The sequence below is a fragment of the Eleutherodactylus coqui genome, chromosome 4, assembly GCF_035609145.1.
Source record: "Eleutherodactylus coqui strain aEleCoq1 chromosome 4, aEleCoq1.hap1, whole genome shotgun sequence".
NCBI classification, from domain to species: Eukaryota; Metazoa; Chordata; class Amphibia; order Anura; family Eleutherodactylidae; genus Eleutherodactylus; species Eleutherodactylus coqui.
In genome coordinates this window covers 172285789-172297198 of record NC_089840.1, presented here as the reverse complement: position 1 = coordinate 172297198, position 11410 = coordinate 172285789, and positions in this window count along the sequence as shown.

The following is an 11410-nucleotide window of genomic DNA, read 5'->3' as shown; positions in this document are numbered from 1 at the left end:
TTACTGCTCTCCAATCACTGACCTCAAAGCCAATTATAATTTGACTGCTGCAATCACTTCCAGCATTGGACCAGCAGAGACAAGAGTAGCAGCGGTGGACAGGGAAAGGCCCTTTTAAAGCAACCCTCAGGTTGCAGGACAACATTTTTTTCTAGGACCAGAGGGGTGGGTGGTACATCACCTGTACTTGTTCTCTGCCATTCGTCCGATATGCCCGTTTTGGGTACCATTTCGATCCTCTAAGATGGCCAATGCAATCTTCAGACTACCTAATTCCCATAGTGCATTCTTAGTATTAGACTACCAATGTACTATACATGTTTTCTGGTTGCTGCTCATTTGATCAGCATTAGCCAACCAGAAAGTAGTCCATAGTGTATATTAGCTAGAAAGAAAAATGCATATTGGACAAACAAAAAATGGAACCAGAACCAGCAGATCTGACGGACAGCAGAGAAGAACAAGTGCAGGTAATATTTTGTTCAAGGGTGCATACTGCTATAGGAGATGTGTGCATAATGCACATTGAAAGCCCAGATCCTGGATCTAAATGTAACACTGAGATTCATAAATAACATAGAAAAGAGACTGTGGGGTTGGATGGTAGCACGGAGGTGCAGGATTATCAGGCAGCTAGCTGGGTGAAAAGAGGAGGCATAGAGGGAAGAGAGCCACAGAGGCTAGTCCTGAACTGAAACACCCCAATCCGTTTACAAAGTTGGCAGATGAGGGGATGCCATTACAGGATTAGCACTGCTGTAGCACAACATGGCCTAAGCTGCCAGTGGGATGTCTGCTGCAATAAGAAGGGAATAGGAGCACAGGGCAGGCTAGACAGGTCTTGGTAGTGGGAGACTCAATTATTAGGAAAGGCAGGCCAATTTACCACAAAGACTGGGATTGTCAAATGGTGTGTTGTCTTCCTGGCACTCGATTTTGACACGTTACTTTTGTTATTTTGATAGATTACTGGAAGGGCTGGTGAGGACCCAGCGATCACGGTACATATTGGCCCCCAATGACAAAGTTATTGGTAGGTGGAAGGTCCTTAAAAATGATTTCAGGGAACTAGGATGTAAGCTTAGGGCGAGGACCTCCAAATTAGTATTTTCTGCTGCTCTGTGATTGGTTGCTATGGGCACCGAAAGAGGTTTTTTACTGTTTGTTAATTTACTGCTAGACAGTTTTGATAAATTAGTGCCGGTGTTCATAAATTTGCTACATGTATTCCTGTCTGGGGACATAGCATTTTTGCAAACTGTTATCCACATGGACATTCAAGGTGGAAGGACAAAATGGGCAAATGATTGGTGGCTTCACCAGGGTTAGGCTGGGGCAGAGAAGCAGTCCTGAAACACAAACTTTCAACGCTAAGTATGACTCTAGTGTTAATTAATTTTTGGAAATAACCAGGAATACTAAATTGAGTATGTAGAATCCATAAGTGAAAGCAAACTTGGGGGTTGCTGCATTAAAATTCAAGCAAAGGCAAAAAAATGCAAATAAGGTTTCCAAAGACAACATTTCTGAATTTATTTTTTTTAGCCTATAAACTTCTCCGGGTCGAGATTATACTATGTGCAAAATTTCATGTCAATCGGTCATACAGTTTGTGTGTGATACTCGAACAAACAAATAGACATTGACAAATATATAGAAGATGGAGGGGCCCCACTAGTTCTGGGCCACTGCATATGTCTTCCTATCCTAGTTGTTATACTGCAGACACCCAACATATTGCACTTGACAGGATAGACATGTAATGAGAGGAACCACAATAGTATTACAGTTTATACATTGAGCTATGCTGGAAGTTTTTTCCATGACACATGGCACAAAGTTTTTTGTAGTGTGAACAACGGAGCAACAAATACATCTGTTATGGCCACATTTCACCCAGCCTGAATAGCGAAGCCAGGAAAACGGTTCAGATTGATGGTCAATAAAACTGTGCAACACATTTTTAAAAAAATTTCATAACAGAAATTGATATGTTTCTATATAATGAAAACCTGCTGATTCCACTGGTAAACTTGAATACTAGCAGGACGTCTCATTTTCAAGTTACAAATAATTTCCTTTATTTAAGATGCTAACAGACATGTCGTAACATGTCGTAATATTACTATTTGACTGTTTTTGATAGAAAATGGCGCTTGGATCTTGACTTCCTCCGGTAAGAAACTTTATTTTCTCTCTGTAAGTCGCCCATGATATTCTGATTGTACTTCCCTTTGTAAGGGTTTTCAATGGCTGAGATGTCTTGTGTGTGCAATATGCAGTGAACAGAACCCATTGATTTCATTGGGTTTGTTCACATGAGCATATTTTTTCGCACAATGTATAATCACGTGAAAAAATACGCAGCATGACCTTGTTGGGGTGTACTGCACACTGCAATAAGCCATTGAAGCGAATGGATGGGCACAGGAAACCTGCTTATTTGCACACCATTTCAATGAGCCTGTCTACATTCTTTTTTGCATGGGCAAAAATGCAGTGTATTTATGCACTTAAAAACAGTAGGCGAAAAACACATGTGTAAGTGATTTTTGGTCGTGCAAATAGATATCACATTAGCATGACTTAAATGCGCTTACGTCCACCAGAATAAGCCCCAATAGGGACCCCTATAGTAGCCCCAGTAGTAATAGTGACCTCCACAGTGGCCACAGTAGTGAGTGACCCTCATAGTGGCCCCAGTGCTAATAGTTTCCCCTATATTTGCCCGAGTAATAACAGTGACCACCATATTTGTCCCAGAGATGTTGCCAAGCCAGAGGCCAATAGTAATCCTCCCATTGGATCGGGAATAGGTAATCTGGTGTCATGAGGCACAGGTTTTATTGTGGAACGTATATCTGGATATAGAATTTTATCTTTCTGTTTACTGGAGAAACCATTGGTATTTGTCTTGCAGAAATGTCAGTATGGCGGTCTTCTTGTTCTCGTCATACCATCAGAATGGCTAATGGCATTCTACTCTTTCCTCTCTGCCCCTGTGTGGGATAAGTGTTACATGACACACAGATGATGTGCAGTTCATATCTTGGTCACCAAGCTTTATTTGGAGATACTTGTGATAGATACACTTTACCAATGATGTTATTTTCTTCCGCTGTGTTCTTGCTGTGAACTGACCGCAGACATATTGTTATTACATTTTGAAAAATCACACCAGTCTAACCAAAGGACCTGTAAAAACGCAGTTTATTAACCCATTAAGGACCAAGCCATGTAAATTTACGGCGCTTGGTCCTGGACTTTAATTCTAGCCAACAGTAAGAATACAGCAGGAAGGGGAGGATTAAAGCCTCTGCTTCTGCAATTAATCATATGCAAGTCAGGTTGTCAGCTGTTAGTCACAGATGAGAACCCGACGTAGAAGGCAGGAGTGGTTTGTAACCCCTTCTGCCTTCTCCTTTCTCTAGTAGACCGAGCTCAATGAGAGCTATGTACTAAGAAGCCGGTGGTCACGTGATGAGATCGCAGGGGACCATACAGGACCCCGGAATGACGGGGAATTTAAATGCCGCTATCAGAATTGACGGCAGCATTTTAAAAGTTAACAGCTCCGATGAGCCACGCAGCTTCATACATATCTCAATGCTGCAAGACATAACTGTACGTCCTATAGTGTTAAGGGGTTAAACACATGAATAGGATGACACAATTAAGCATATAATATAGTGTATATACTAGCAGTGGGCTTGCGGTAAGCGGATGCTTCTACCAAAGACCGAATAGCATTGCCTGACTGTTTAAAATCCAGAAATGAAATGTAAATTGGATCATATGAAAATGTGAATTAAAGGGTAAATAGATTATTATTGAGATAACTGACCAAGTTTGAAATGGCCACCACACCGCTGGACCATATGAACAGCAGGTCATCAATGCAACGGCCATGCCAAAGCAAATCTTGCTGAAATGGACAATCCACATGGAATAGATAATGTTGCTCCCACCATGCCATGTAAATAATGGCAATAGAAGGAAGAAATTTAGCCCCCATACTGGCACCTGTAAGCTGCAAGTAGCACCCCATTGGCTTTCTATTGTGATATATGTGTAAAGGCCCATTTACACGGAAACAGTTTGAGTGATAGTTTTGAGCGATCATCTTTGCATAACTCTAAGTAGCTAATTAGCTACTTAAGAGTTAATGCAGGAGGAGCGGGACGCCACCGCAATAGCTCCAAGGACAAAGCAGCTGTTTTCTATATGCAAACAGCTGCATTGTTCTCGGAGATTTCAGCTGGTGTCCCGCTGGGAACTGCCAGTGGAATACCACCTGAAAGAATACTATCAGCGCCGCCCGCTGAGAAAATCAGTGTGCGGTGCTGATAACAGCTGTTAGTGATTTCTAGCTTGCTACCGTGTTTCCCCCGAAAATAAGACAGTGTCTTATATTAATTTTTGTTCAAAAAGGTTAAACTTTTTTACATGTATAGCTGCCTGGACACTATTTCATTTGACTTTTTAAATTAACTGTTAGCAGGGCTTAATTTTGGAGTAGGGCTTATATTTCAAGCATCCTCAAAAAGCCTGAAAAATCATTTTGCATCCTCAAAAATTCTGGAAAATCATGCTAGGTCTTATTTTCGGGGTATGTCTTATTTTCAGGGAAACAGGGTAGAAATCACCGATGAACGAATAGTGCACGATGGCCGTGAGTTTAGACACAACAATTATCGCTCAAAAGATGGCTTTTGAGTGAATTTTGAGCGATAATCGTTGTATCTAAATGGGCCTTTACTCACATGTGCCTCGATGTCTATGATTAGGGGCAAAATGCTTGCCTGAAACATGGAAGACAGCACATGCTTCTTGTTTCTCCATGTGTGTCTGTTTGGATCATCTAATAAAGACTGAAAGCTTTTAACCCAACGCTGGACTTTCTCAATTTTCCTGTGCAGGAGTGTAACAAGGGGGCACTTTAATAACTATGTATAATATATCAGGGGTCAGTACAGACATCTCTTCCACCATCTAGTTATACCCAGGGCTGTAATTAGGGGGCTTTCTAATAACTATGTGTGTGTATATATATATATATATATATATCAGGGGGCAGTATAGAGATCTCTCCAATTATCTATTATATCCAGGACTATAACAAGGGGGCACTTTAAAAACTATGCATAAATATATCAAAGGAACAATACGGAAATTTGTCCCATCATCTAGTTATATCCAGGACTGTAACAAGAGACACCCTTTACATCTAGAGGAAATAAGGTTTCTACACCAACATAGGGTTTTTTTGCAATCCTTTGGATTAACATGGGGTGTGGGAGGGGGGTTGAAGACTAAATTGGATGTACATATGTCTTTTTTATGCCTTACTATATTACTATGTTAACCCTAGCCCCTCCAGTCCAGAAAGCAGAGCATCCTTTTATGGCTATTTCGTTCATAGTTTTTTTTGCCTTGCTATAGGCGGTCTTTAGATTGGAATAACATGCTGTTTTTGATATGTTTTTTTGAACCAAACCCAGAAGTAGATCAAGCAGGAAGGAGAAGTATGTGTCCTTCCTTTATATTTCCCATTCCTCCTGAATCTGCTTCTGACCTTGACTCAAAAAACTGCACCAAAAACTGTACGTGTGGCACTAATTAGCCACGGATGTGAGGCGTTTTTTTTAAATTAAAACCGCCTTGCATCACTTTGGGGAAGTATCAATCCTCCGCCATGGCAGAGGATCACGGAGTGTTTCCTATTGATTTCAATGGGAAACCTAGGATCACATTTGTGGTGCGATGCTGCTCCTGGTCCCATTGAAAACAATGGGCAATGGGATGGCATGCCCAAAGATAGGACATGCCACATGCCAGGAAGACATCGCTCATGTGTATGACCCAATTCAATAGAATAGGATTCATATTCATGCAAGATTTGTGTGTCTCGCAAGACACAAATCTTGCACGATTCTCAGCCTTGTGAAACCAGCCTACAGGTGTAAAAAAACAGTGCAGCTGGCCACACCCAATTGAACCATAGCCACATGAATTTCTGGCACAATCTGTGGTCATTGTCCACCACAGGTGGGTGGGGTTTGGCCGTATGCAGCCATCCCCAATGTGTCCTTCCATTCTTAAAGGGGTTGTCTCGCGAAAGCAAGTGGGGTTATATACTTCTGTATGGCCATATTAATGCACTTTGTAATATACATCGTGCATTAAATATGAGCCATACAGAAGTTATTCACTTACCTTCCCTGCGCTGGCGTCCCCGTCGCCATGGTGCCGTCTAATCACCCGATTAGACGCGCTTGCGCAGAAGGGTCTTTTCCCTTCGGCTCAGTCCGGCAGCAGTGGCGTTCTGGCTCCGCCCCCTTCTACACATCATCGCATAGCTCCGCCCCCTCATGTGTGCCGATTTCAGCTTCCTGATTGGCTGGAATCGGCACACGTGAGGGGCGGAGCTACGCGATGATGCGTAGAAGGGGGTGGAGCCAGAACGCTGCTGCTGCCGGAGTGAGCCGAAGGGAAAAGACCCTTCTGCGCAAGCGCGTCTAATTGGGCGATTAGACGCTGAAATTAGACGGCACCATGGCGACGGGGACGCCAGCAACGGAGTGGGTAAGTGAATAACTTCTGTATGGCTCATATTTAATGCACGATGTATATTACAAAGTGCATTATTATGGCCATACAGAAGTGCATAACCCCACTTGCTATCGCGGGACAACCCCTTTAAGGTTCCTGTACACGGACCAAATGTCAAGCACTAAGGCCTCGTACACTTGGCAGGTTCAGATTCCGACAGCGGAATCCCACATGGAATCCATCCCTAATTGCGGCCAGTGACCCCTGCGTACCTGCACTTTTCTTCTTTTTCTGTACTTTGGATTGACTGGCTGTCACACATATGCAGTAGAGATTTTCCTGCATCGATGAGGAAATGTCAATTCCGGAATCAACAACGATTTCGGAATCGCCGCGGGTCGGGCAGCTTCCATTGACTACAATGGAAGCCATCCGTGTGGGTCTAGCACGAAAATGGAGCATGCTGCGATTTTTCCTCTGCTAGCAGAAACCCAAATTGTTGTTTTTTTGCAACTGTGCAGGATGCTATGGGGGGCATTTGTTGTGGCTCCGCAGTGTGGACGCTTGCCAATGAATTCTGCAGCAAATATCTGTCCGTGGGCAGAAGGCCTTAATTGCTGGGAAGACTGTAGGGCACTGATTGCTCCAGTGCTTTCACACTGGAGCAAGGATCATTTAGTGAATAGAAGTGGAGCGGGCTGGAGATCTCCCCATCTCCATTCACAGTAAACGGGCCATTGTTCACAGAAGAACTGCTGCCTGTACAGGCTGATAGTCGTTTTTTTTTTTTTTTTTTGCAGAAACCAAACAATGAAAGAATTCTCTATAGTCAAATAGGATCTGTATTTTCTGGTATAATTTACATCAGTGTCTTGTGTGAATTATACATAAATGTATCATTTTGGGATGGCCTTTTTGGGGAGAGTGGCATAGCATGGTGTACCAGCCAAAAAGTCACATACATTTTGTGCAAGCAGGTCTTTTTTGTGACTTTTTTTTACACCAAAAAAGGCTTCCTAGATCTTCTCCAATGCCACATTTAGACAATGCCCTCAAATCATAAGATGTGGCGCAAACTATGGAAGACAGTTTTCAATAGTAAATCTACTCCAGTCTATGAAAAAGTTTTGTCCAAATCCTACAACCCATAAAATATTGTGCTGTACATAGACACCATCAGGCGGCACACAGTGAGGCACATTTATTATTAGTGCCATACCAGAATTCCAGCGGGAGGGCTTATTCACATGAACGCATTGGTGCAGTAAATTTCTGGGCAGTTCATCACTGACATTAACAGGCTGTACGGTCAGTGATGAACTAACAATGTCAGATAATACCCTGCACTACGGGGGCCTGGATGGGAATGGCTGTGGTTTTGTGACCTCTGCATAGCAGACCTCTAAAGGCCCATTTACATGGAGCAATGATTGCTCAAAAGCGATCTTTTGAGCAATAATCGTTGTATCTAAACGCGCGGCCATCGTGCACTGCTTGTTGATTGCTAAATTCAAGCCAGACTAAAAATCATTATGTGATCTTATCAGGACCGTACGCTGAGTTCTCCACAGCACTGGCATAACTATAAGGGATGCAGGGGATGCGGTTGCACCCGGGCCCAGGAGCATTAGGGGGCCCATAAGGCCTCTCTTCCCCATATAGGGAGCCCAGTACTATGAAAAAAGCATTATAGTTGGGAGCCCTGTTACAGGTTTTGCATTGGGGCCCAGGAGCTTCAAGTTACGCCTCTGCTCCACGGGTGTTGCTGATAGTATTGTTTCAGCTACTTAACCTGCTGGAGAACAGCTAAGCTAAATGCAGATAAGAGACCTAAAGCTATTAACTGCATTCAGCTAAAGGCTTCATTTGCATGCTAATAAGCTATTAAGTAGCTGAATAGCTACTTAATAGTTTATGCAAAATGATCGCTCAAAGCTGTCACTCACAATGTCATTTGAGCGATCATCGCTCCATGTAAATGGGCCTTAAAATGACTGAAAACCTACTTACCAGCAAAACTTTTGGAGGGGTATCCGTTGCTTGATCCTTACTCTCTCTCTTTAGAGAGAGATAGATGACTTGAAAAGGAACAGCAAAAGGCCCTAGGAGGTGAACTAATTTCGTTTCTGCCCACAACTTGGGTTACCACTAGAGATGAGCGAGAGTACTCGGAAAAGCACTACTCGCTCGAGTAATTTGCTTTATCCGAGTATCACTGTGCTCGTCCCTGAAGATTCGGGTGCCGCTGCGGCTGATAGGTGAGTCGCAGCGGGGAGCAGGGGAGAGCGGGCGGGAGAGAGGGAGAGAAAGATCTCCCCTCCGTTCCTCCCCGCTCTCCCCTGCAGCTCCCCGCTCCGTGCCGGCACCCGAATCTTCAGGGACGAGCACAGCGATACTCGGATAAAGCAAATTACTCGAGCGAGTGATGCTTTTCCGAGTACGCTCGCTCATCTCTAGTTACCACCTTTGTCACGAAAAAAATACCGTCCATGGTAAAAAAAAAAGGGGGGGGGGCGTGGCTTATCACGGCATATTATTTGACCTCCGGGCACCCTGTGGCCTCTAGTGATCGCAGTCATGCTGGCTGCTGCATCACTTGACACAGTGGCCCCAGTTGAAATGGCGATCCCCACAGTGGCCCCAGTAGAAATAACGAACCCTACAGTAATATTAACCCCACAATAACAGTAACCCCTCTCAGCAATATTAACTCCCCCCCAGCGATATTAATCCCCCCCTCAGCAATAGTAGTAACCCCCTTATCAGCAATACTAGTAACCCTCTCAGTAGTAATAGTTCCCCCCAACCCATATACCATAAGACGCACCCCCCTACTACCCACCCAAAATTCTGGGAAAAAAAAATTCACAAAAATAATCCCCAACTACACTACACTACACCTAAAAAAACGAACACCGATACTCAGCTACCACCGATGTTCTGGTGCGCTTGTGGGTCCCCGTTAGCTCCTTTAGGCTGCAGCGATGTCCTCCGTGCCGGGAGAGCATTTTTTTCTGGAAGTGGGGCATGAATTCCCCGCCTCCAGCAAAGATAATGCTCTGATTGGCCAGCCAGTGCCGGCATTACCCAATGAAAGCCGACACTGGATTAACCACTTATAGCCATTCAATGATGTCATATATATCAGATTAAGGATCTAGAAATTAAAATGTGTACAAATCCCTTAGACACAATTCATGCAGCTCTGTTAAAAAGGACACCAATTGAGAGATCTTTTAATAGCAGCTCACGACAAACAGGTTAAATCACTTTGAATGTCTTATTATATAGCCAACAATAAATATAGCAAACTCATGGTGCGTAAGGTCAAACACAAAATAATTAAAACTAAGGTTTCATTGTCAGTGCCAGATTCCAACTACAAAATTACCAACCCCCAAGATATAGCCTAGACCTTTAGTAAATCTTATCTTAAAAAGGGACCCTGCGATAACCCACTGATACCCTATGTAATAGTCCAACAGGGGGATGGGGTTGGCACAGACACACAGGACCATAAAGTAGGATAAAACTTTCCTCAGTTTTATTTCCCAGCACAGCAAACAGAAATAGTCTTTCAAAAATCACAGAGGCACCACGAAGGGTGCTCAAGTCCATGCAAGAATCACAAAATGAAAGCTGCACCATGCAAGGTGTTCAGAGGCTTCCACCTCAGGCTGTCAGCCCTGACTTCCTGGAGCTGCAGTCTTTTATGCTCCAGTAATGGGATCAGTGCCTGCAGCTGCGCTTCCTGAGAGCTAGGGTGACGTTGTGGACTAAAAGCCTGGGAGGGAGATACACTCCATCCACAACCTCACCCTTTAGCTGCCTACATATTCCCCCCTTTTCTCCAGACCGGAGGGCTGGGTCTCCTTGGTGATCAGACAATGCACCCTAGACAGTGCGTCAGCATTACCTTGTGACTTGTCTGGTCTATACTCGAGAGTAAACTTGAAGTTCTGAAGTCAAAGAAACCACCTCGCCACTCTCGCATTCTTTTCCAACTTGAACTCTCTCCCCAAGAGATAGTACCTTAATGTTTCTAGTGCCCATTTTACTGCTAAACATTCATGTTCAACAATAGCATAATTATTTTCCGCAGGAGATAGTTTCCAGCTTAAATACAGTACTGGATGTTCTTCCCCATTTACAGACTGGGACAACACTGCACCCAACCCTACACTAGAAGCATCTGTCTGCACAATAAATTTTTTGAGAAGTCGGCCGTTATCAACACTGGCTGTTGGCAAAGGGCAGACTTTAAATTTTGAAAGGCCTGCTTGGTCTCGGCTGTCCACGCCACCATTACCTACTTGCCCCCTTTTGTCAAGTCTGTAAGTGGTGCTGCAATGGAGGCAAAATTAGGCACAAACCTACGGTAGTACCCGGTTATTCCTTAAAAAGCTCTAACCTGTTTTTTTGTCAAAGGTCTAGGCCATGCCTGTATGGCCTCTACCTTGCTGACCTGAGGTTTAACGAGGCCATGGCCAATAACATAGCCAAGGTACTTGGCTTCCTCCAGGGCTACTGCACATTTTCCAGGGTTTAAGGTTAAACCTGCCCCTTTCATGGCATCCATGACCGCCTGTACCTTCCCAAGGTGACTCTTCCAGTCGGTATTAAAGATTACGACATCGTCTAGGTATGCGGCAGAATAGTTATGGTGAGACCTCAAAATCCGATCCATTAACCTTTGGAAGGTAGCAGGTGCGCCATGTAACCCAAACGGCATGTCTTTGTACTGGAACAAGCTCGCTGGGGTTGAGAAGGCCGTTTTCTCTTTGGCCTTGTCAGTCAGAGGTATTTGCCAGTACCCTTTGGTAAGGTCAATGGTGGTGATATATCGGGCATTACCCAA